Here is a 724-nt window from a genome sequence, read left to right as displayed (position 1 = left end):
AGGAGGTCCTTGGAGGACACAAGACAGCCATGTGAAAAATAATGACAAAGGGAGACGGGGAGGCTTCTAGTGAAGGGAAGTAAATAGTACCAGAGACAGCATTAACCTTAGACTCATGCACTTAAAATAATGGCGGGTGATCACCTGTGTGGTCATAAAAGGTGATGTCCAAATGGCCAGTAAGCACAGAAAAGGTGAACATTGTCATCTGGCATCACAGAATTATACATTAAAACCATGGTGAGGTTAATACCCCATAGCCACAAAAATGGCTTTAAGGAAAAAAATTGGTAATCCTTGCTAACATTTGGTATCAGGACCCCTGAAACTCTCACTGCTGGAAGGTGGGTAAAATGGTACAGCTACCTTGCAGTGGTGTTTAGCAGTATTCAGAGTGCTAAAGCTGAACATTATGCATGCCTGTGATTTAACAGTTTTACTTTAGGTATATGCGCAACAGAAATGCAGCCGGAGAATACAAGAATGTTCATAGCAACATTATTTATGCAAAAAATTATAAACAACCCAAATAACCGACAAGAGAAGAATGAGTGAGTAAACTGGAATACACAGAAATACTTCAGAGAAAAGAAAAATGCTGTTGCTCCATGCAACAAAACAATGGTTTTCACTGACAGTGTTGAACAAAAGAAGCCAGACACTAATGAGTACATTCACTATTTATATGAGATGCAAAACCAAGCTTGAGTGATGGAAGTCAGAG

The sequence above is a fragment of the Bison bison genome, unplaced genomic scaffold (genome assembly GCF_000754665.1).
Source record: "Bison bison bison isolate TAMUID 2011002044 unplaced genomic scaffold, Bison_UMD1.0 scf7180017851090, whole genome shotgun sequence".
Classification (NCBI taxonomy): Eukaryota; Metazoa; Chordata; class Mammalia; order Artiodactyla; family Bovidae; genus Bison; species Bison bison.
The sequence above is the reverse complement of the archived record's forward strand: the minus strand, read 5'-3'. Positions refer to the sequence as shown.